Below are 24,620 nucleotides of genomic sequence, written 5' to 3'. Positions count from 1 at the left end.
TGAGCACCTCCAGGAGAGAGGCCCCAGCAAGACGCACACCGAGGAGCGTCTTGCCACATGTCACTACTCGGTCTAACTGAGCGCCTCCAGGAGAGAGGCCCAAGCAAGACGTGCCCCGAGGAGCGTCTTGCCACATGTCAACAATGGGTCTGACTGAGGGCCTCCAGGAGAGAAGCCCAAGCAAGACGCGCCCAGAGGAGCGTCTTGCCACATGTCAACACTGGGTCTGACTGAGCGCCTCCAGGAGAGAGGCCCAAGCAAGACACGCCCCGAGGAGCGTCTTGCCACATGTCAACAATGGGTCTGACTGAGGGCCTCCAGGAGAGAGGCCCAAGCAAGATGCGCGCGGAGGAGCGTCTTGCCACATGTCAACACTGGGTCTGACAGAGGGCCTCCAGGAGAGAGGCCCAAGCAAGACGCGCCCCGAGGAGCGTCTTGTCACATGTCAACACTGGGTCTTTTTGAGCGCCTCCAGGAGAGAAGCCCAAGCAAGACGCGGCCCGAGGAGCGTCTTGCCACATGTCAGCACTCGGTCTGACTGAGCGCCTCCAGGAGAGAGGCCCAAGCAAGACGCGCCCCGAGGAGCGTCTTGCCACATGTCAACAATGGGTCTGACTGAGGGCCTCCAGGAGAGAAGCCCAAGCAACACGCGGCCCGAGGAGCGTCTTGCCACATGTCAGCACTCGGTCTGACTGAGCGCCTCCAGGAGAGAGGCCCAAGCAAGACGCGCCCCGAGGAGCGTCTTGCCACATGTCAACAATGGGTCTGACTGAGGGCCTCCAGGAGAGAAGCCCAAGCAAGACGTGCCCCGAGGAGTGGCTTGCCACATGTCACCACTTGGTCTGACTGAGCGCCTCCAGGAGAGAGGCCCAAGCAACACGCGCCCCGAGGAGCGTCAGGCCACATGTCACTACTCAGTCTGACTGGGCGCCTCCAGGAGAGAGGCCCAAGCAACACGCGCCCCGAGGAGAATCAGGCCACATGTCACTATTGTTGACATGTTGACGCGCTCCTCGGGGCGCATCTTGCTTGGGCCTCTCCCCTTGAGGCCCTCTGTCAGACCCAGTGTTGACATGTGGCAAAACGCTCCTCCAGGCGCGTCTTGCTTGGGCTTCTCTCATGGAGGCCCTCAGTCAGACCCAGTGTTGACATGTGTCAAGACGCTCCTCGGGGCGTGTCTTGCTTGGGCCTCTCTCCTGGAGGCACTCAGTCAGACCCAGTGTTGACATGTGGCAAGACGCTCCTCGGGGCGCGTCTTGCTTGGGCCTCCCTCCTGGAGGCGCTCAAACAGACCGAGTAGTGACATGTGGCAAGACGCTCCTCGGGGCGCGTCTTGCTGGGGCTTCTCTCATGGAGGCACTCAGTCAGACCCAGTGTTGACATGTGGCAAGAAGCTCCTCGGGGCGCGTCTTGCTTGGGTCTCTCTCCTGGAGGCGCCTAAACAGACCGAGTAGTGACATGTGGCAAGACGCTCCTCGGGGCGCGTCTTGCTGGGGCTTCTCTCATGGAGGCACTCAGTCAGACCCAGTGTTGACATGTGGCAAGAAGCTCCTCGGGGCGCGTCTTGCTTGGGCCTCTCTCCTGGAGGCGCTCAAACAGACCGAGTAGTGACATGTGGCAAGACGCTCCTCGGGGCGCGTCTTGCTGGGGCTTCTCTCATGGAGGCACTCAGTCAGACCCAGTGTTGACATGTGGCAAGACGCTCCTCGGGGCGCGTCTTGCTTGGACCTCTCTCCCTGAGGCATTCAGTCAGACCGAGTAGTAACATGTGGCAAGACGCTCCTCGGGGCGCGTCTTGCTTGGACCTCTCTCCCTGAGGCGCTCAGTCAGACCCAGTGTTGACATTTGGCAAGACACTCCTCGGGGCGCGTCTTGCTTTGGCCTCTCTCCTGGAGGCGCTCAGTCAGACCGAGTGCTGACATGTGGCAAGACGCTCCTCGGGCCGCGTGTTGCTTGGGCTTCTCTCCTGGAGGCCCTCAGTCAGACCCATTGTTGACATGTGGCAAGACGCTCCTCGGGGCGCGTCTTGCTTGGGCCTCTCTCCTGGAGGCGCTCAGTCAGACCGAGTGCTGACATGTGGCAAGACGCTCCTCGGGGCGCGTCTTGCTTGGGCCTCTCTCCTGGAGGCCCTCTGTCAGACCCAGTGTTGACATGTGGCAAGACGCTCCTCCGGGCGCATCTTGCTTGGGCCTCTCTCCTGGAGGCCCTCAGTCAGACCCATTGTTGACATGTGGCAAGACGCTCCTCGGGGCGCGCCTTGCTTGGGCCTCTCTCCTGGAGGCGCTAAGTCAGACCGAGTGCTGACATAAGGCAAGACGCTCCTCGGGGCGCGTCTTGCTTGGGCCTCTCTCCTGGAGGCGCTCAGTCAGACTGAGTAGTGACATGTGGCCTGACGCTCCTCAGGGCGCGTCTTGCTTGGGCCTCTCTCCTGGAGGCGCTCAGTCAGACCCAGTGGTGACATGTGGCAAGACACTCCTCGGGGCGCGTCTTGCTTGGGCCTCTCTCCTGGAGGCCCTCTGTCAGACCCAGTGTTGACATGTGTCAAGACGCTCCTCGGGGCGCGTCTTGCTTGGGCTTCTCTCCTGGAGGCCCTCAGTCAGACCCATTGTTGACATGTGGCAAGACACTCCTCGGGGCGTGTCTTGCTTGGGCTTCTCTCCTGGAGGCGCTCAGACAGACCCAGTGTTGACATGTGATAAGACGCTCCTCGGGGCGCGTCTTGCTTGGGCCTCTCTCCTGGAGGCGCTCAGTCAGACCCAGTGTTGACATGTGGCAAGACGCTTCTCGGGGCGCGTCTTGCTTGGGCCTCTCTCCTGGAGGCGCTCAGTCAGACCCAGTGGTGACACGTGGAAAGACGCTCCTCGGGGCGCGTCTTGCTTGGGCCTCTCTCCTGGAGGCGCTCAGTCAGACCCATTGTTGACACGTAGCAAGACGCTCCTCGGGGCGCCTCTGACTTGGGCCTCTCTCCTGGAGGCGCTCAGTCAGACCCAGTGTTGGCATGTGGCAAGACACTCCACGGGGCGCGTCTTGGTTGGGCCTCTCTCCTGGAGGCGCTCATTCAGACCCAGTGGTGACATGTGGCAAGACGCTCATCGGGGCGCGTATTGCTTGGGCCTCTCTCCTGAATGCCCTCTGTCAGTCCGAGTGTTGACATGTGGCAAGACTCTCCTCGGGGCGCGTCTTGCTTGGGCTTCTCTCATGGAGGCCCTCAGTCAGACCCAGTGTTGACATATGTCAAGACGCTCCTCGGGGCGTGTCTTGCTTGGGCCTCTCTCCTGGAGGCGCTCAGTCAGACCCAGTGTTGACATGTGGCAAGACGCTCCTCGGGGCGCGTCTTGCTTGGGCTTCTCTCGTGGAGGCCCTCAGTCAGACCCATTGTTGACATGTGGCAAGACACTCCTCGGGGTACGTCTTGCTTGGGCCTCTTTCCTGGAGGCGCTCAAACAGACCGAGTAGTGACATGTGGCAAGACGCTCCTCGGGGCGCGTCTTGCTGGGGCTTCTCTCATGGAGGCACTCAGTCAGACCCAGTGTTGACATGTGGCAAGACGCTCCTCGGGGCGCGTCTTCCTTGGACCTCTCTCCCTGAGGCGCTCAGTCAGACCGAGTAGTGACATGTGGCCTGACGCTCCTCAGGGCGCGTCTTGCTTGGGCCTCTCTCCTGGAGGCGCTCAGTCAGACCCAGTGTTGACATTTGGCAAGACACTCCTCGGGGCGCGTCTTGCTTTGGCCTCTCTCCTGGAGGCGCTCAGTCAGACCGAGTGCTGACATGTGGCAAGACGCTCCTCGGGCCGCGTGTTACTTGGGCTTCTCTCCTGGAGGCCCTCAGTCAGACCCATTGTTGACATGTGGCAAGACGCTCCTCGGGGCGCGTCTTGCTTGGGCCTCTCTCCTGGAGGCGCTCAGTCAGACCGAGTGCTGACATGTGGCAAGACGCTCCTCGGGGCGCGTCTTGCTTGGGCTTCTCTCCTGGAGGCGCTCAGAAAGACCCAGTGTTGACATGTGACAAGACGCTCCTCGGGGCACGTCTTGCTTGGGCCTCTCTCCTGGAGGCGCTCAGTCAGAACCAGAGGTGACATGTGGCAAGACGCTCCTCGGGGCGCGTCTTGCTAGGGCCTCTCTCCTGGAGGCCCTCTGTCAGACCCAGTGTTGACATGTGGCCTGACGCTCCTCGGGGCGCGTCTTGCTTGGGCCTCTCTCCTGGAGGCGCTCAGTTAGACCCAGTGGTGACGTGTGGCAAGACACTCCTCGGGGCGCGTCTTGCTTGGGCCTCTCTCCTGGAGGCCCTCTGTCAGACCCAGTGTTGACATGTGTCAAGACGCTCCTCGGGGCGCGTCTTGCTTGGGCCTCTCTCCTGGAGGCGCTCAGTCAGACCCAGTGTTGACATGTGGCAAGACGCTCCTCGGGGCGCGTCTTGCTTGGGCCTCTCTCCTGAAGGCGCTCAGTCAGACCCATTGTTGACATGTGGCAAGACGCTCCTCGGGGCACGTCTTGCTTGGGCCTCTCTCCTGGAGGCGCTCAGTCAGACCGAGTAGTGACATGTGGCAAGACGCTCCTCGGGGCGCGTCTTGCTGGGGCCTCTCTCCTGGAGGCGCTCAGTCAGACCGAGTAGTGACATGTGGCAAGACACTCCTCGGGGCGCGTCTTGCTTGGGCTTCTCTCATGGAGGCCCTCAGTAAGACCCATTGTTGACAAGTGGAAAGAAGCTCCTTGGGTCGCATCTTGCTTTGGCTTCTCTCCTGGAGGCGCTCAGACAGACCCAGTGTTGACATGTGACAAGACGCTCCTCGGGGCAGTCTTGCTTGGGCCTCTCTCCTGGAGGCGCTCAGTCAGACCCAGTGTTGACATGTGGCAAGACGCTTCTCGGGGCGCGTCTTGCTTGGGCCTCTCTCCTGGAGGCGCTCAGTCAGACCCAGTGGTGACACGTGGAAAGATGCTCCTCGGGGCGCGTCTTGCTTGGGCCTCTCTCCTGGAGGCGCTCAGTCAGACCCATTGTTGACACGTAGCAAGACGCTCCTCGGGGCGCCTCTGACTTGGGCCTCTCTCCTGGAGGCGCTCAGTCAGACCCAGTGTTGGCATGTGGCAAGACACTCCTCGGGGCGCGTCTTGGTTGGGCCTCTCTCCTGGAGGCGCTCATTCAGACCCAGTGGTGACATGTGGCAAGACGCTCATCGGGGCGCGTATTGCTTGGGCCTCTCTCCTGAATGCCCTCTGTCAGTCCGAGTGTTGACATGTGGCAAGACTCTCCTCGGGGCGCGTCTTGCTTGGGCTTCTCTCATGGAGGCCCTCAGTCAGACCCAGTGTTGACATGTGTCAAGACGCACCTCGGGGCGTGTCTTGCTTGGGCCTCGCTCCTGGAGGCGCTCAGTCAGACCCAGTGTTGACATTTGGCAAGACGCTCCTCGGGGCGCGTCTTGCTTGGGCTTCTCTCCTGGAGGCCCTCAGTCAGACCCATTGTTGACATGTGGCAAGACACTCCTCGGGGCACGTCTTGCTTGGGCCTCTCTCCTGGAGGCGCTCAAACAGACCGAGTAGTGACATTTGGCAAGACGCTCCTCGGGGCGCGTCTTGCTGGGGCTTCTCTCATGGAGGCACTCAGTAAGACCCAGTGTTGACATGTGGCAAGACGCTCCTCGGGGCGCGTCTTGCTTGGACCTCTCTCCCTGAGGCGCTCAGTCAGACCGAGTGGTGATATGTGGCAAGACGCTCCTCGGGGCGCGTCTTGCTTGGACCTCTCTCCCTGAGGCGCTCAGTCAGACCCAGTGTTGACATTTGGCAAGACACTCCTCGGGGCGCGTCTTGCTTTGGCCTCTCTCCTGGAGGCGCTCAGTCAGACCGAGTGCTGACATGTGGCAAGACGCTCCTCGGGCCGCGTGTTACTTGGGCTTCTCTCCTGGAGGCCCTCAGTCAGACCCATTGTTGACATGTGGCAAGACGCTCCTCGGGGCGCGTCTTGCTTGGGCCTCTCTCCTGGAGGCGCTCAGTCAGACCGAGTGCTGACATGTGGCAAGACGCTCCTCGGGGCGCGTCTTGCTTGGGCCTCTCTCCTGGAGGCGCTCAGTCAGAACCAGAGGTGACATGTGGCAAGACGCTCCTCGGGGCGCGTCTTGCTAGGGCCTCTCTCCTGGAGGCCCTCTGTCAGACCCAGTGTTGACATGTGGCCTGACGCTCCTCGGGGCGCGTCTAGCTTGGGCCTCTCTCCTGGAGGCGCTCAGTCAGACCCAGTGGTGACATGTGGCAAGACACTCCTCGGGGCGCGTCTTGCTTGGGCCTCTCTCCTGGAGGCCCTCTGTCAGACCCAGTGTTGACATGTGTCAAGACGCTCCTCGGGGCACGTCTTGCTTGGGCCTCTCTCCTGGAGGGGCTCAGTCAGACCGAGTGCTGACATAAGGCAAGACGCTCCTCGGGGCGCGTCTTGCTGGGGCCTCTCTCCTGGAGGCGCTCAGTCAGACTGAGTAGTGACATGTGGCCTGACGCTCCTCGGGGCGCGTCTTGCTTGGGCCTCTCTCCTGGAGGCGCTCAGTCAGACCCATTGTTGACATGTGGCAAGACGCTCCTCGGGGCGCGTCTTGCTTGGGCCTCTCTCCTGGAGGCCCTCTGTCAGACCCAGTGTTGACATGTGTCAAGACGCTCCTCGGGGCGCGTCTTGCTTGGGCCTCTCTCCTGGAGGCGCTCAGTCAGACCCATTGTTGACATGTGGCAAGACGCTCCTCGGGGCACGTCTTGCTTGGGCCTCTCTCCTGGAGGCGCTCAGTCAGACCGAGTAGTGACATGTGGCAAGACGCTCCTCGGGGCGCGTCTTGCTGGGGCCTCTCTCCTGGAGGCGCTCAGTCAGACCGAGTAGTGACATGTGGCAAGACACTCCTCGGGGCGCGTCTTGCTTGGGCTTCTCTCATGGAGGCCCTCAGTAAGACCCATTGTTGACAAGTGGAAAGAAGCTCCTCGGGGCGCGTCTTGCTTTGGCTTCTCTCCTGGAGGCCCTCAGTCAGACCCATTGTTGACATGTGGCAAGAAGCTCCTCGGGGCGCGTATTGCTTGGGCCTCTCTCCTGGTTGCCCTCTGTCAGACCCAGTGTTGACATGTGGCAAGACTCTCCTCGGGGCGCGTCTTGCTTGGGCTTCTCTCATGGAGGCCCTCAGTCAGACCCAGTGTTGACATGTGTCAAGACCCTCCTCGGGGCGTGTCTTGCTTGGGCCTCTCTCCTGGAGGCGCTCAGTCAGACCCAGTGTTGACATGTGGCAAGACGCTCCTCGGGGCGCTTCTTGCTTGGGCTTCTCTCCTGGAGGCCCTAAGTCAGACCCATTGTTGACATGTGGCAAGACGCTCCTCGGGGCACGTCTTGCTTGGGCCTCTCTCCTGGAGGAGCTCAGTCAGACCGAGTAGTGACATGTGGCAAGACGCTCCTCGGGGCGCGTCTTGCTGGGGCTTCTCTCATGGAGGCACTCAGTCAGACCCAGTGTTGACATGTGGCAAGACGCTCCTCGGGGCGCGTGTTGCTTGGACCTCTCTCCTGGAGGCGCTCAATTAGACCCAGTGTTGACATGTGGCAAGACACTCCTCGGGGCGCGTCTTGCTTGGGCTTCTCTCCTGGAGGCCCTCAGTCAGACCCATTGTTGAAATGTGGCAAGAAGCTCCTCGGGGGGCTTCTTGCTTGGGCCTCTCTCCTGGAGGCGCTCAGTCAGACCGAGTGCTGACATGTGGCAAGACGCTCCTCGGGGCGCGTCTTGCAGGGGCCTCTCTCCTGGAGGCGCTCAGTCAAACCCAGTGTTGACATGTGTCAAGACGCTCCTCGTGCGTTTCTTGCTTGCGCGTCTCTCCTGGAGGCACTCAGTAAGACCCAGAGGTGACATGTGGCAAGACGCTCCTCGGGCCTCTCTCCTGGAGGCGCTCAGTCAGACCCAGTGTTGACATGTGGCAAGACGCTCCTCGGTTCGTGTCTTGCTTGGGCCTCTCTCCTGGAGCTGCTCAGTCAGACCCAGTGTTGACATGTGGCAAGACGCTCCTCGGGGCGCGTCTTGCTGGGGCTTCTCTCATGGAGGCACTCAGTCAGACCCAGTGTTGACATGTGGCAAGATGCTCGTCGGGGCACGTCTTGCTTGGGCCTCTCTCCTGGAGGCGCTCAGTCAGACCCAGAGGAGACATGTGTCAAGACCCTCCTCCGGGCGCGTCTTGCTTGGGCCTCTCTCCTGGAGGCGCTCAGTCAGACCCAGTTTTCACATGTGGCAAGACACTCCTCGAGGCGCGTCTTGCTTGGGCCTCTCTCCTGGAGGCGCTCAGTCAGACCCAGTGTTGACATGTGGCAAGACGCTCCTCGGGGCGCGTCTTGCTTGGGCCTCTCTCCTGGAGGCGCTCAGTCAGACCGAGTGCTGACATGTGGCAAGACGCTCCTCGGGGCGCATCTTGCTTGGGCTTCTCTCCTGGAGGCCCTCAGTCAGACCCAGTGTTGACATGTGGCAAGACACTCCTCGGGGCACGTCTTGCTTGGGCCTCTCTCCTGGAGGCGCTCAAACAGACCGAGTAGTGACATGTGGCAAGACGCTCCTCGGGGCGCGTCTTGCTGGGGCTTCTCTCATGGAGGCACTCAGTCAGACCCAGTGTTGACATGTGGCAAGACGCTCCTCGGGGCGCGTCTTGCTTGGACCTCTCTCCCTGAGGCGCTCAGTCAGACCGAGTAGTGACATATGGCAAGACGCTCCTCGGGGCGCGTCTTGCTTGGACCTCTCTCCCTGAGGCGCTCAGTCAGACCCAGTGTTGACATTTGGCAAGACACTCCTCGGGGCGCGTCTTGCTTTGGCCTCTCTCCTGGAGAAGCTCAGTCAGACCGAGTGCTGACATGTGGCAAGACGCTCCTCGGGCCGCGTGTTACTTGGGCTTCTCTCCTGGAGGCCCTCAGTCAGACCCATTGTTGACATGTGGCAAGACGCTCCTCGGGGCGCGTCTTGCTTGGACCTCTCTCCCTGAGGCGCTCAGTCAGACCGAGTAGTGACATATGGCAAGACGCTCCTCGGGGCGCGTCTTGCTTGGACCTCTCTCCCTGAGGCGCTCAGTCAGACCCAGTGTTGACATTTGGCAAGACACTCCTCGGGGCGCGTCTTGCTTTGGCCTCTCTCCTGCAGGCGCTCAGTCAGACCGAGTGCTGACATGTGGCAAGACGCTCCTCGGGCCGCGTGTTACTTGGGCTTCTCTCCTGGAGGCCCTCAGTCAGACCCATTGTTGACATGTGGCAAGACGCTCCTCGGGGCGCGTCTTGCTTGGGCCTCTCTCCTGGAGGCGCGCAGTCAGACCGAGTGCTGACATGTGGCAAGACGCTCCTCGGGGCGCGTCTTGCTTGGGCTTCTCTCCTGGAGGCGCTCAGAAAGACCCAGTGTTGACATGTGACAAGACGCTCCTCGGGGCAGGTCTTGCTTGGGCCTCTCTCCTGGAGGCGCTCAGTCAGAACCAGAGGTGACATGTGGCAAGACGCTCCTCGGGGCGCGTCTTGCTAGGGCCTCTCTCCTGGAGGCCCTCTGTCAGACCCAGTGTTGACATGTGGCAAGACGCTCCTCGGGGCGCGTCTTGCTTGGGCCTCTCTCCTGGAGGCCCTCAGTCAGACCCATTGTTGACATGTGGCAAGACGCTCCTCGGGGCGCGTCTTGCTTGGGCCTCTCTCCTGGAGGGGCTCAGTCAGACCGAGTGCTGACATAAGGCAAGACGCTCCTTGGGGCGCGTCTTGCTGGGGCCTCTCTCCTGGAGGCGCTCAGTCAGACTGAGTAGTGACATGTGGCCTGACGCTCCTCGGGGCGCGTCTTGCTTGGGCCTCTCTCCTGGAGGCGCTCAGTCAGACCCAGTGGTGACATGTGGCAAGACACTCATCGGGGCGCGTCTTGCTTGGGCCTCTCTCCTGGAGGCCCTCTGTCAGACCCAGTGTTGACATGTGTCAAGACGCTCCTCGGGGCGCGTCTTGCTTGGGCCTCTCTCCTGGAGGCGCTCAGTCAGACCCAGTGTTGACATGTGGCAAGACGCTCCTCGGGGCGCGTCTTGCTTGGGCCTCTCTCCTGAAGGCGCTCAGTCAGACCCATTGTTGACATGTGGCAAGACGCTCCTCGGGGCACGTCTTGCTTGGGCCTCTCTCCTGGAGGCGCTCAGTCAGACCGAGTAGTGACATGTGGCAAGACGCTCCTCGGGGCGCGTCTTGCTTGGACCTCTCTCCTGGAGGCGCTCAGTTAGACCGAGTTGTGACATGTGGCAAGATGCTCCTCGGGGCGCGTCTTGCTTGGGCCGCTCTCCTGGAGGCGCTCAGTCAGACCGAGTGCTGACATAAGGCAAGACGCTCCTCGGGGCGCGTCTTGCTGGGGCCTCTCTCCTGGAGGTGCTCAATCAGACCCAGTAGTGACACGTGGCAAGACGCTCCTTTGGGCGCGTCTTGCTTGGGCCTCTCTCCTGGAGGAGCTCAGTAAGACCCAGTGGTGACACGTGGCAAGACGCTCTTCGGGGCGCATCTTGCTTGGGCCTCTCTCCTGGAGGTGCTAAGTCAGACCCAGTGTTGACACGTGGCAAGACGCTCATCGGGGCGCGTCTTGCTTGGGCCTCTCTCCTGGAGGCGCTCAGTCAGACACAGTGTTGACATGTGGCAAGACACTCCTCGGGGCGCGTCTTGCTTGGGCTTCTCTCATGGAGGCCCTCAGTAAGACCCATTCTTGACAAGTGGAAAGAAGCTCCTCGGGGCGCGTCTCGCTTTGGCTTCTCTCCTGGAGGCCCTCAGTCAGACCCATTGTTGACATGTGGCAAGAAGCTCCTCGGGGCGCGTATTGCTTGGGCCTCTCTCCTGGTTGCCCTCTGTCAGACCCAGTGTTGACATGTGGCAAGACTCTCCTCGGGGCGTGTCTTGCTTGGGCCTCTCTCCTGGAGGCGCTCAGTCAGACCCAGTGTTGACATGTGGCAAGACGCTCCTCGGGGCGCTTCTTGCTTGGGCTTCTCTCCTGGAGGCCCTCAGTCAGACCCATTGTTGACATGTGGCAAGACGCTCCTCGGGGCACGTCTTGCTTGGGCCTCTCTCCTGGAGGCGCTCAGTCAGACCGAGTAGTGACATGCGGCAAGACGCTCCTCGGGGCGCGTCTTGCTGGGGCTTCTCTCATGGAGGCACTCAGTCAGACCCAGTGTTGACATGTGGCAAGACGCTCCTCGGGGCGCGTGTTGCTTGGACCTCTCTCCTGGAGGCGCTCAATTAGACCCAGTGTTGACATGTGGCAAGACACTCCTCGGGGCGCATCTTGCTTGGGCTTCTCTCCTGGAGGCCCTCAGTCAGACCCATTGTTGACATGTGGCAAGAAGCTCCTCGGGGCGCTTCTTGCTTGGGCCTCTCTCCTGGAGGCGCTCAGTCAGACCGAGTGCTGACATGTGGCAAGACGCTCCTCGGGGCGCGTCTTGCAGGGGCCTCTCTCCTGGAGGCGCTCAGTCAAACCCAGTGTTGACATGTGTCAAGACGCTCCTCGTGCGTTTCTTGCTTGCGCGTCTCTCCTGGAGGCGCTCAGTAAGACCCAGAGGTGACATGTGGCAAGACGCTCCTCGGGCCTCTCTCCTGGAGGCGCTCAGTCAAACCCAGTGTTGACATGTGGCAAGACGCTCCTCGGTTCGTGTCTTGCTTGGGCCTCTCTCCTGGAGGTGCTCAGTCAGACCAAGTGTTGACATGTGGCAAGACGCTCCTCGGGGCGCGTCTTGCTGGGGCTTCTCTCATGGAGGCACTCAGTCAGACCCAGTGTTGACATGTGGCAAGATGCTCGTCGGGGCACGTCTTGCTTGGGCCTCTCTCCTGGAGGCACTCAGTCAGACCCAGAGGAGACATGTGTCAAGACCCTCCTCGGGGCGCGTCTTGCTTGGGCCTCTCTCCTGGCGGCGCTCAGTCAGACCCAGTTTTCACATGTGGCAAGACACTCCTCGAGGCGCGTCTTGCTTGGGCCTCTCTCCTGGAGGCGCTCAGTCAGACCCAGTGTTGACATGTGGCAAGACGCTCCTCGGGGCGCGTCTTGCTTGGGCCTCTCTCCTGGAGGCGCTCAGTCAGACCGAGTGCTGACATGTGGCAAGACGCTCCTCGGGGCGCATCTTGCTTGGGCTTCTCTCCTGGAGGCCCTCAGTCAGACCCAGTGTTGACATGTGGCAAGACGCTCCTCGGGGCGCGTCTTATTTGGGCCTCTCTCCTGGAGGCCCTCAGTCAGACCCAGTGTTGACATGTGGCAAGACGCTCTTCGGGGCGCGTCTTGCTTGGGCTTCTCTCCTGGAGGCCCTCAGTCAGACCCATTGTTGACATGTGGCAAGACGCTCCTCGGGGCACGTCTTGCTTGGGCCTCTCTCCTTGAGGCTCTCAGTCAGACCGAGTAGTGACATGTGGCAAGATGCTCCTCGGGGCGCGTCTTGCTTGGGCCTCACTCCAGAAGGCCCTCAATCAGACCCAGTGTTGACACGTGGCAAGACGCTCCTCGGGGCGCGTCTTACTTGGGCCTCTCTCCTGGAGGCGCTCAGTCAGACTGAGTAGTGACATGTGGCCTGACGCTCCTCGGGGCGCGTGTTGCTTGGGCCTCTCTCCTGGAGGCGCTCAGTCAGACCAAGTGGTGACATGTGGCAAGACACTCCTCGGGGCGCGTCTTACTTGGGCCTCTCTCCTGGAGGCGCTCAGTCAGACTGAGTAGTGACATGTGTCAAGACGCTCCTCGGGGCGCGTCTTGCTTGGGCTTCTCTCCTGGAGGCCCTCAGTCATACCCATTGTTGACATGTGGCAAGAAGCTCCTCGGGGCGCGTATTGCTTGGGCCTCTCTCCTGGTTGCCCTCTGTCAGACCCAGTGTTGACATGTGGCAAGACTCTCCTCGGGGCGCGTCTTGCTTGGGCCTCTCTCCTGGAGGCGCTCAGTCAGACCCAGTGTTGACATGTGGCAAGACGCTCCTCGGGGCGCTTCTTGCTTGGGCTTCTCTCCTGGAGGCCCTCAGTCAGACCCATTGTTGACATGTGGCAAGACGCTCCTCGGGGCACGTCTTGCTTGGGCCTCTCTCCTGGAGGCGCTCAGTCAGACTGAGTAGTGACATGCGGCAAGACGCTCCTCGGGGCGCGTCTTGTTGGGGCTTCTCTCATGGAGGCACTCAGTCAGACCCAGTGTTGACATGTGGCAAGACGCTCCTCGGGGCGCGTGTTGCTTGGACCTCTCTCCTGGAGGCGCTCAATTAGACCCAGTGTTGACATGTGGCAAGACACTCCTCGGGGCGCATCTTGCTTGGGCTTCTCTCCTGGAGGCCCTCAGTCAGACCCATTGTTGACATGTGGCAAGAAGCTCCTCGGGGCGCTTCTTGCTTGGGCCTCTCTCCTGGAGGCGCTCAGTCAGACCGAGTGCTGACATGTGGCAAGACGCTCCTCGGGGCGCGTCTTGCAGGGGCCTCTCTCCTGGAGGCGCTCAGTCAAACCCAGTGTTGACATGTGTCAAGACGCTCCTCGTGCGTTTCTTGCTTGCGCGTCTCTCCTGGAGGCGCTCAGTAAGACCCAGAGGTGACATGTGGCAAGACGCTCCTCGGGCCTCTCTCCTGGAGGCGCTCAGTCAGACCCAGTGTTGACATGTGGCAAGACGCTCCTCGGTTCGTGTCTTGCTTGGGCCTCTCTCCTGGAGGTGCTCAGTCAGACCAAGTGTTGACATGTGGCAAGACGCTCCTCTGGGCGCGTCTTGCTGGGGCTTCTCTCATGGAGGCACTCAGTCAGACCCAGTGTTGACATGTGGCAAGATGCTCGTCGGGGCACGTCTTGCTTGGGCCTCTCTCCTGGAGGCACTCAGTCAGACCCAGAGGAGACATGTGTCAAGACCCTCCTCGGGGCGCGTCTTGCTTGGGCCTCTCTCCTGGCGGCGCTCAGTCAGACCCAGTTTTCACATGTGGCAAGACACTCCTCGAGGCGCGTCTTGCTTGGGCCTCTCTCCTGGAGGCGCTCAGTCAGACCCAGTGTTGACATGTGGCAAGACGCTCCTCGGGGCGCGTCTTGCTTGGGCCTCTCTCCTGGAGGCGCTCAGTCAGACCGAGTGCTGACATGTGGCAAGACGCTCCTCGGGGCGCATCTTGCTTGGGCTTCTCTCCTGGAGGCCCTCAGTCAGACCCAGTGTTGACATGTGGCAAGACGCTCCTCGGGGCGCGTCTTATTTGGGCCTCTCTCCTGGAGGCCCTCAGTCAGACCCAGTGTTGACATGTGGCAAGACGCTCTTCGGGGCGCGTCTTGCTTGGGCTTCTCTCCTGGAGGCCCTCAGTCAGACCCATTGTTGACATGTGGCAAGACGCTCCTCGGGGCACGTCTTGCTTGGGCCTCTCTCCTTGAGGCTCTCAGTCAGACCGAGTAGTGACATGTGGCAAGACGCTCCTCGGGGCGCGTCTTGCTTGGGCCTCACTCCAGAAGGCCCTCAATCAGACCCAGTGTTGACACGTGGCAAGACGCTCCTCGGGGCGCGTCTTACTTGGGCCTCTCTCCTGGAGGCGCTCAGTCAGACTGAGTAGTGACATGTGGCCTGACGCTCCTCGGGGCGCGTGTTGCTTGGGCCTCTCTCCTGGAGGCGCTCAGTCAGACCAAGTGGTGACATGTGGCAAGACACTCCTCGGGGCGCGTCTTACTTGGGCCTCTCTCCTGGAGGCGCTCAGTCAGACTGAGTAGTGACATGTGTCAAGACGCTCCTCGGGGCGCGTCTTGCTTGGGCTTCTCTCCTGGAGGCCCTCAGTCATACCCATTGTTGACATGTGGCAAGACGCTCCTAGGGGCGCGTCTTGCTTTGGCCTCTCTCCTGGAGGCGCTCAGTCAGACCGAGTGCTGACATGTGGAAAGTCGCTCCTCGGGGCGCGTCTTGCTTGGGCTTCCCTCCTGGAGGCGCTCAGAAAGACCCAGTGTTGACATGTGACAAGACGCTCCTCGGGGCGCATCTTGCTTGGGCCTCTCTCCTGGAGGCGCTCAGTCAGACCCACTGGAGACATGTGGCAAGACACTCCTCGGGGCGCGTCTTGCTTGGGCCTCTCTCCTGGAGGCCCTCTGTCAGACCCAGTGTTGACATGTGGCAAGACGCTCCTCAGGGCGCGTCTTGCTTGGGCCTCTCTCCTGGAGGCGCTCAGTCAGACCGAGTGCTGACATGTGGCAAGACGCTCCTCGGGCCGCGTGTTGCTTGGGCTTCTCTCCTGGAGGCCCTCAGTCAGACCCATTGTTGACATGTGGCAAGAAGCTCCTCGGGGCGCGTATTGCTTGGGCCTCTCTCCTGGATGACCTCTGTCAGACCCAGTGTTGACATGTGGCAAGACTCTCCTCGGGGCACGTCTTGCTTGGGCTTCTCTCATGGAGGCGCTCAGTAAGACCCAGAGGTGACATATGGCAAGACGCTCCTCGGGCCTCTCTCCTGGAGGCGCTCAGTCAGACCCAGTGTTGACATGTGGCAAGACGCTCCTCGGTTCGTGTCTTGCTTGGGCCTCTCTCCTGGAGGTGCTCAGTCAGACCCAGTGTTGACATGTGTCAAGACGCTCCTCGGGGCGCGTCTTGCTGGGGCTTCTCTCATGGAGGCACTCAGTCAGACCCAGTGTTGACATGTGGCAAGATGCTTGTCGGGGCACGTCTTGCTTGGGCCTCTCTCCTGGAGGCGCTCAGTCAGACCCAGAGGAGACATGTGTCAAGACCCTCCTCGGGGCGCGTCTTGCTTGGGCCTCTCTCCTGGAGGCGCTCAGTCAGACCGAGTGCTGACATGTTGCAAGACGCTCCTCCGGGCGCGTCTTGCTTGGGCCTCTCTCCTGGAGGCGCTCAGTCAGACCCAGTTTTCACATGTGGCTAGACGCTCCTCGAGGCGCGTCTTGCTTGGGCCTCTCTCCTGGAGGTGCTAAGTCAGACCCAGTGTTGACATGTGGCAAGACGCTCCTCGGGGCGCGTCTTGCTGGGGCTTCTCTCATGGAGGCACTCAGTCAGACCCAGTGTTGATATTTGGCAAGATGCTCGTCGGGGCACGTCTTGCTTGGGCCTCTCTCATGGAGGCGCTCAGTCAGACCCAGAGGAGACATGTGTCAAGACCCTCCTCGGGGCGCGTCTTGCTTGGGCCTCTCTCCTGGAGGCGCTCAGTCAGACCGAGTGCTGACATGTTGCAAGACGCTCCTCCGGGCGCGTCTTGCTTGGGCCTCTCTCCTGGAGGCGCTCAGTCAGACCCAGTTTTCACATGTGGCAAGACGCTCCTCGAGGCGCGTCTTGCTTGGGCCTCTCTACTGGAGGCGCTCAGTCAGACCCAGTGTTGACATGTGGCAAGACGCTCCTCGGGGCGTGTCTTGCTTGGGCCTCTCTCCTGGAGGCCCTCTGTCAGACCCAGTGTTGACATGTGGCAAGACGCTCCTCAGGGCGCGTCTTGCTTGGGCCTCTCTCCTGGAGGCGCTCAGTCAGACCGAGTGCTGACATGTGGCAAGACGCTCTTCGGGCCGCGTGTTGCTTGGGCTTCTCTCCTGGAGGCCCTCAGTCAGACCCATTGTTGGCATGTGGCAAGAAGCTCCTCGGGGCGCGTATTGCTTGGGCCTCTCTCCTGGATGACCTCTGTCAGACCCAGTGTTGACATGTGGCAAGACTCTCCTCGGGGCGCGTCTTGCTTGGGCTTCTCTCATGGAGGCCCTCAGTCAGACCCAGTGTTTACATGTGTCAAGACACTCCTCGGGGCGTGTCTTGCTTGGGCCTCTCTCCTGGAGGCGCTCAGTCAGACCCAGTGTTGACATGTGGCAAGACGCTCCTCGGGGCACTTCTTGCTTGGGCTTCTCTCCTTGAGGCCTTCAGTCAGACCCATTGTTGACATGTGGCAAGACGCTCCTCGGGGCATGTCTTGCTTGGGCCTCTCTCCTGGAGGCGCTCAGTCAGACCGAGTAGTGACATGTGGCAAGACGCTCCTCGGGGCGCGTCTTGCTGGGGCTTCTCTCATGGAGGCACTCAGTCAGACCCAGTGTTGACATGTGGCAAGACGCTCCTCGGGGCGCGTGTTGCTTGGACCTCTCTCCTGGAGGCGCTCAATTAGACCCAGTGTTGACATGTGGCAAGACACTCCTCGGGGCGCGTCTTGCTTGGGCTTCTCTCCTGGAGGCCCTCAGTCAGACCCATTGTTGACATGTGGCAAGAAGCTCCTCGGGGCGCTTCTTGCTTGGGCCTCTCTCCTGGAGGCGCTCAGTCAGACCGAGTGCTGACATGTGGCAAGACGCTCCTCGGGGCGCGTCTTGCAGGGGCCTCTCTCCTGGAGGCGCTCAGTCAAACCCAGTGTTGACATGTGTCAAGACGCTCCTCGTGCGTTTCTTGCTTGTGCCTCTCTCCTGGAGGCGCTCAGTAAGACCCAGAGGTGACATATGGCAAGACGCTCCTCGGGCCTCTCTCCTGGAGGCGCTCAGTCAGACCCAGTGTTGACATGTGGCAAGACACTCCTCGGTTCGTGTCTTGCTTGGGACTCTCTCCTGGAGGTGCTCAATCAGACCCAGTGTTGACATGTGTCAAGACGCTCCTCGGGGCGCGTCTTGCTGGGGCTTCTCTCATGGAGGCACTCAGTCAGACCCAGTGTTGACATGTGGCAAGATGCTCGTCGGGGCACGTCTTGCTTGGGCCTCTCTCCTGGAGGCGCTCAGTCAGACCCAGAGGAGACATGTGTCAAGACCCTCCTCGGGGCGCGTCTTGCTTGGGCCTCTCTCCTGGAGGCGCTCAGTCAGACCGAGTGCTGACATGTTGCAAGATGCTCCTCCGGGCGCGTCTTGCTTGGGCCTCTCTCCTGGAGGCGCTCAGTCAGACCCAGTTTTCACATGTGGCAAGACGCTCCTCGAGGCGCGTCTTGCTTGGGCCTCTCTCCTGGAGGTGCTCAGTCAGACCCAGTGTTGACATGTGGCAAGACGCTCCTCGGGGCGCGTCTTGCTGGGGCTTCTCTCATGGAGGCACTCAGTCAGACCCAGTGTTGACATGTGGCAAGATGCTCGTCGGGGCACGTCTTGCTTGGGCCTCTCTCCTGGAGGCGCTCAGTCAGACCCAGAGGAGACATGTGTCAAGAACCTCCTCGGGGCGCGTCTTGCTTGGGCCTCTCTCCTGGAGGCGCTCAGTCAGACCGAGTGCTGACATGTTGCAAGACGCTCCTCCGGGCGCGTCTTGCTTGGGCCTCTCTCCTGGAGGCGCTCAGTCAGACCCAGTTTTCACATGTGGCAAGACGCTCCTCGAGGCGCGTCTTGCTTGGGCCTCTCTCCTGGAGGCGCTCAGTCAGACCCAGTGTTGACATGTGGCAAGACGCTCCTCGGGGCGTGTCTTGCTTGGGCCTCTCTCCTGGAGGCGCTCAGTCAGACCCAGTGTTGACATGTGGCAAGACGCTCCTCGGGGCGCGTCTTGCTTGGACTTCTCTCCTGGAGGTGCTCAGTCAGACCCATTGTTGACATGTGGCAAGACACTCCTCGGGGCACGTCTTGCTTGGGCCTCTCTCCTGGAGGCGCTCAAACAGACCGAGTAGTGACATGTGGCAAGACGCTCCTCGGGCCGCGTCTTGCTTGGGCTTCTCTCATGGAGGCACTCAGTCAGACCCAGTGTTGACATTTGGCAAGACACTCCTCGGGGCGCGTCTTGCTTTGGCCTCTCTCCTGGAGGCGCTCAGTCAGACCGAGTGCTGACTTGTGGCAAGTGGCTCCTCGGGCCGCGTGTTACTTGGGCTTCTCTCCTGGAGGCCCTCAGTCGGACCCATTGTTGACATGTGGCAAGACGCTCCTCGGGGCGCGTCTTGCTTGGGCCTCTCTCCTGGAGGCGCTCAGTCAGACCGAGTGCTGACATGTGGCAAGACGCTCCTCGGGGCGCGTCTTGCTTGGGCTTCTCTCCTGGAGGCGCTCAGAAAGACCCAGTGTTGACATGTGACAAGACGCTCCTCGGGGCACGTCTTGCTTGGGCCTCTCTCCTGGAGGCGCTCAGTCAGAACCAGAGGTGACATGTGGCAAGACGCTCCTCGGGGTGCGTCTTGCTAGGGCCTCTCTCCTGGAGGCCCTCTGTCAGACCCAGTGTTGACATGTGGCAAGACGCTCCTCGGGGAGCGTCTTGCTTGGGCCTCTCTCCTGGAGGCCCTCAGTCAGACCCATTGTTGACATGTGGCAAGACGCTCCTCGGGGCGTGTCTTGCTTGGGCCTCTCTCCTGGAGGGGCTCAGTCAGACCGAGTGCTGACATAATTCAAGACGCTCCTCGGGGCGCGTCTTGCTGGGGCCTCTCTCCTGGAGGCGCTCAGTCAGACTGAGTAGTGACATGTGGCCTGACGCTCCTCGGGGCGCGTCTTGCTTGGGCCTCTCTCCTGGAGGCCCTCAGTCAGACCCAGTGGTGACATCTGGCAAGACACTCCTCGGGGCGTGTCTTGCTTGGGCCTCTCTCCTGGAGGCCCTCTGTCAGACCCAGTGTTGACATGTGTCAAGACGCTCCTCGGGGCGCGTCTTGCTTGGGCCTCTCTCCTGGAGGCGCTCAGTCAGACCCAGTGTTGACATGTGGCAAGACGCTCCTCGGGGCACATCTTGCTTGGGCCTCTCTCCTGGAGGCGCTCAGTCAGACCCATTGTTGACATGTGGCAAGACGCTCCTCGGGGCACGTCTTGCTTGGGCCTCTCTCCTGGAGGCGCTCAGTCAGACCGAGTAGTGACATGTGGCAAGACGCTCCTCGGGGCGCGTCTTGCTTGGACCTCTCTCCTGGAGGCGCTCAGTTAGACCGAGTAGTGACATGTGGCAAGATGCTCCTCGGGGCGCGTCTTGCTTGGGCCGCTCTCCTGGAGGCGCTCAGTCAGACCGAGTGCTGACATAAGGCAAGACGCTCCTCGGGGCGCGTCTTGCTGGGGCCTCTCTCCTGGAGGTGCTCAATCAGACCCAGTGGTGACACGTGGCAAGACGCTCCTTTGGGCGCATCTTGCTTGGGCCTCTCTCCTGTAGGAGCTCAGTAAGACCCAGTGGTGACACGTGGCAAGACGCTCTTCGGGGCGCATCTTGCTTGGGCCTCTCTCCTGGAGGTGCTAAGTCAGACCCAGTGTTGACATGTGGCAAGACGCTCCTCGGGGCGCGTCTTATTTGGGCCTCTCTCCTGGAGGCCCTCAGTCAGACCCAGTGTTGACATGTGGCAAGACGCTCCTCGGGGCGCGTCTTGCTTGGGCTTCTCTCCTGGAGGCCCTCAGTCAGACCCATTGTTGACATGTGGCAAGACGCTCCTCGGGGCACGTCTTGCTTGGGCCTCTCTCCTGGAGGCTCTCAGTCAGACCGAGTAGTGACATGTTGCAAGACGCTCCTCGGGGCGCGTCTTGCTTGGGCCTGACTCCAGAAGGCCCTCAATCAGACCCAGTGTTGACACGTGGCAAGACGCTCCTCGGGGCGCGTCTTACTTGGGCCTCTCTCCTGGAGGCGCTCAGTCACACTGAGTAGTGACATGTGGCCTGACGCTCCTCGGGCCGCGTGTTGCTTGGGCTTCTCTCCTGGAGGCCCTCAGTCAGACCCATTGTTGACATGTGGCAAGAAGCTCCTCGGGGCGCGTTTTGCTTGGGCCTCTCTCCTGGATGCCCTCTGTCAGACCCAGTGTTGACATGTGGCAAGACTCTCCTCGGGGCGCGTCTTGCTTGGGCTTCTGTCATGGAGGCCCTCAGTCAGACCCAGTGTTGACATGTGTCAAGACGCTCCTCGGGGCGTGTCTTGCTAGGGCCTCTCTCCTGGAGGCGCTCAGTCAGACCCAGTGTTGACATGTAGCAAGACGCTCCTCGGGGCGCTTCTTGCTTGGGCTTCTCTCCTGGAGGCCCTCAGTCAGACCCATTGTTGACATGTGGCAAGACGCTCCTCGGGGCACGTCTTGCTTGGGCCTCTCTCCTGGAGGCGCTCAGTCAGACCGAGTAGTGACATGTGGCAAGACGCTCCTCGGGGCGCGTCTTGCTGGGGCTTCTCTCATGGAGGCACTCAGTCAGACCCAGTGTTAACATGTGGCAAGACGCTCCTCGGGGCGCGTGTTGCTTGGACCTCTCTCCTGGAGGCACTCAATTAGACCCAGTGTTGACATGTGGCAAGACACTCCTCGGGGCGCGTCTTGCTTGGGCTTCTCTCCTGGAGGCCCTCAGTCAGACCCATTGTTGACATGTGGCAAGAAGCTCCTCGGGGCGCTTCTTGCTTGGGCCTCTCTCCTGGAGGCGCTCAGTCAGACCGAGTGCTGACATGTGGCAAGACGCTCCTCGGGGCGCGTCTTGCAGGGGCCTCTCTCCTGGAGGCGCTCAGTCAAACCCAGTGTTGACATGTGTCAAGACGCTCCTCGTGCGTTTCTTGCTTGCGCCTCTCTCCTGGAGGCGCTCAGTAAGACCCAGAGGTGACATGTGGCAAGACGCTCCTCGGGCCTCTCTCCTGGAGGCGCTCAGTCAGACCCAGTGTTGACATGTGGCAAGACGCTCCTCGGTTCGTGTCTTGCTTGGGCCTCTCTCCTGGAGGTGCTCAGTCAGACCCAGTGTCGACATGTGTCAAGACGCTCCTCGGGGCGCGTCTTGCTGGGGCTTCTCTCATGGAGGCACTCAGTCAGACCCAGTGTTGACATGTGGCAAGATGCTCGTCGGGGCACGTCTTGCTTGGGCCTCTCTCCTGGAGGCGCTCAGTCAGACCCAGAGGAGACATGTGTCAAGACCCTCCTCGGGGCGCGTCTTGCTTGGGCCTCTCTCCTGGAGGCGCTCAGTCAGACCGAGTGCTGACATGTGGCAAGACGCTCCTCGGGGCGCGTCTTGCTTGGGCTTCTCTCCTGGAGGCGCTCAGAAAGACCCAGTGTTGACATGTGACAAGACGCTCCTCGGGGCACGTCTTGCTTGGGCCTCTCTCCTGGAGGCGCTCAGTCAGAACCAGAGGTGACATGTGGCAAGACGCTCCTCGGGGTGCGTCTTGCTAGGGCCTCTCTCCTGGAGGCCCTCTGTCAGACCCAGTGTTGACATGTGGCAAGACGCTCCTCGGGGAGCGTCTTGCTTGGGCCTCTCTCCTGGAGGCCCTCAGTCAGACCCATTGTTGACATGTGGCAAGACGCTCCTCGGGGCGCGTCTTGCTTGGGCCTATCTCCTGGAGGGGCTCAGTCAGACCGAGTGCTGACATAATTCAAGACGCTCCTCGGGGCGCGTCTTGCTGGGGCCTCTCTCCTGGAGGCGCTCAGTCAGACTGAGTAGTGACATGTGGCCTGACGCTCCTCGGGGCGCGTCTTGCTTGGGCCTCTCTCCTGGAGGCCCTCAGTCAGACCCAGTGGTGACATCTGGCAAGACACTCCTCGGGGCGTGTCTTGCTTGGGCCTCTCTCCTGGAGGCCCTCTGTCAGACCCAGTGTTGACATGTGTCAAGACGCTCCTCGGGGCGCGTCTTGCTTGGGCCTCTCTCCTGGAGGCGCTCAGTCAGACCCAGTGTTGACATGTGGCAAGACGCTCCTCGGGGCACGTCTTGCTTGGGCCTCTCTCCTGGAGGCGCTCAGTCAGACCGAGTAGTGACATGTGGCAAGACGCTCCTCGGGGCGCGTCTTGCTGGGGCTTCTCTCATGGAGGCACTCAGTCAGACCCAGTGTTAACATGTGGCAAGACGCTCCTCGGGGCGCGTGTTGCTTGGACCTCTCTCCTGGAGGCACTCAATTAGACCCAGTGTTGACATGTGGCAAGACACTCCTCGGGGCGCGTCTTGCTTGGGCTTCTCTCCTGGAGGCCCTCAGTCAGACCCATTGTTGACATGTGGCAAGAAGCTCCTCGGGGCGCTTCTTGCTTGGGCCTCTCTCCTGGAGGCGCTCAGTCAGACCGAGTGCTGACATGTGGCAAGACGCTCCTCGGGGCGCGTCTTGCAGGGGCCTCTCTCCTGGAGGCGCTCAGTCAAACCCAGTGTTGACATGTGTCAAGACGCTCCTCGTGCGTTTCTTGCTTGCGCCTCTCTCCTGGAGGCGCTCAGTAAGACCCAGAGGTGACATGTGGCAAGACGCTCCTCGGGCCTCTCTCCTGGAGTCGCTCAGTCAGACCCAGTGTTGACATGTGGCAAGACGCTCCTCGGTTCGTGTCTTGCTTGGGCCTCTCTCCTGGAGGTGCTCAGTCAGACCCAGTGTCGACATGTGTCAAGACGCTCCTCGGGGCGCGTCTTGCTGGGGCTTCTCTCATGGAGGCACTCAGTCAGACCCAGTGTTGACATGTGGCAAGATGCTCGTCGGGGCACGTCTTGCTTGGGCCTCTCTCCTGGAGGCGCTCAGTCAGACCCAGAGGAGACATGTGTCAAGACCCTCCTCGGGGCGCGTCTTGCTTGGGCCTCTCTCCTGGAGGCGCTCAGTCAGACCGAGTGCTGACATGTGGCAAGACGCTCCTCGGGGCGCGTCTTGCTTGGGCCTCTCTCCTGGAGGCGCTCAGTCAGACCGAGTGCTGACATGTGGCAAGACGCTCCTCGGGGCGCGTCTTGCTTGGGCTTCTCTCCTGGAGGCGCTCAGAAAGACCCAGTGTTGACATGTGACAAGACGCTCCTCGGGGCACGTCTTGCTTGGGCCTCTCTCCTGGAGGCGCTCAGTCAGAACCAGAGGTGACATGTGGCAAGACGCTCCTCGGGGTGCGTCTTGCTAGGGCCTCTCTCCTGGAGGCCCTCTGTCAGACCCAGTGTTGACATGTGGCAAGACGCTCCTCGGGGAGCGTCTTGCTTGGGCCTCTCTCCTGGAGGCCCTCAGTCAGACCCATTGTTGACATGTGGCAAGACGCTCCTCGGGGCGCGTCTTGCTTGGGCCTCTCTCCTGGAGGGGCTCAGTCAGACCGAGTGCTGACATAATTCAAGACGCTCCTCGGGGCGCGTCTTGCTGGGGCCTCTCTCCTGGAGGCGCTCAGTCAGACTGAGTAGTGACATGTGGCCTGACGCTCCTCGGGGCGCGTCTTGCTTGGGCCTCTCTCCTGGAGGCCCTCAGTCAGACCCAGTGGTGACATCTGGCAAGACACTCCTCGGGGCGTGTCTTGCTTGGGCCTCTCTCCTGGAGGCCCTCTGTCAGACCCAGTGTTGACATGTGTCAAGACGCTCCTCGGGGCGCGTCTTGCTTGGGCCTCTCTCCTGGAGGCGCTCAGTCAGACCCAGTGTTGACATGTGGCAAGACGCTCCTCGGGGCACGTCTTGCTTGGGCCTCTCTCCTGGAGGCGCTCAGTCAGACCCATTGTTGACATGTGGCAAGACGCTCCTCGGGGCACGTCTTGCTTGGGCCTCTCTCCTGGAGGCGCTCAGTCAGACCGAGTAGTGACATGTGGCAAGACGCTCCTCGGGGCGCGTCTTGCTTGGACCTCTCTCCTGGAGGCGCTCAGTTAGACCGAGTAGTGACATGTGGCAAGATGCTCCTCGGGGCGCGTCTTGCTTGGGCCGCTCTCCTGGAGGCGCTCAGTCAGACCGAGTGCTGACATAAGGCAAGACGCTCCTCGGGGCGCGTCTTGCTGGGGCCTCTCTCCTGGAGGTGCTCAATCAGACCCAGTGGTGACACGTGGCAAGACGCTCCTTTGGGCGCATCTTGCTTGGGCCTCTCTCCTGTAGGAGCTCAGTAAGACCCAGTTGTGACACGTGGCAAGACGCTCTTCGGGCCGCATCTTGCTTGGGCCTCTCTCCTGGAGGTGCTAAGTCAGACCCAGTGTTGACATGTGGCAAGACGCTCCTCGGGGCGCG

The sequence above is a fragment of the Nothobranchius furzeri genome, chromosome 17 (genome assembly GCF_043380555.1).
Source record: "Nothobranchius furzeri strain GRZ-AD chromosome 17, NfurGRZ-RIMD1, whole genome shotgun sequence".
Classification (NCBI taxonomy): domain Eukaryota; kingdom Metazoa; phylum Chordata; class Actinopteri; order Cyprinodontiformes; family Nothobranchiidae; genus Nothobranchius; species Nothobranchius furzeri.
This window is presented reverse-complemented; position numbering follows the sequence as displayed.